Below are 222 nucleotides of genomic sequence, written 5' to 3'. Positions count from 1 at the left end.
GCCAGAGACGCCGTGGCTCCGGAAGTTTTTGGTTTTTCTTAAGGATATTTTCCTTAAGAATATTTCTTTCTTAAGGATATTTAATGGCATTTAAATGGCCTGTCTTCTACTCGACGGGAGAGACTCTCATCGACGCCAGCCGCTGGAATAAAACTCGTTAAGCGGATTTATTCCAATATTAATAAGTCAGTGTCATTTGTCTGTTGATTACGTCATGTGATG

General features: G+C 40.1%; 1 protein-coding gene across 1 annotated transcript in view; it reads left to right on the top strand.

Annotated features, from left to right (window-relative positions):
* LOC119592200 overlaps positions 1 to 222 on the top strand; it is a 61,892-nt gene continuing 61,670 nt past the window's right edge. The window contains exon 1 of the mRNA XM_037941033.1: positions 1 to 185. The gene's annotated coding sequence lies outside the window, so the exon portion shown is untranslated. The remainder of the gene's footprint in view (positions 186 to 222) is intronic.

This window comes from Penaeus monodon, chromosome 29, assembly GCF_015228065.2.
Source record: "Penaeus monodon isolate SGIC_2016 chromosome 29, NSTDA_Pmon_1, whole genome shotgun sequence".
NCBI classification, from domain to species: Eukaryota; Metazoa; Arthropoda; class Malacostraca; order Decapoda; family Penaeidae; genus Penaeus; species Penaeus monodon.
This window is presented reverse-complemented; position numbering and strand designations above follow the sequence as displayed.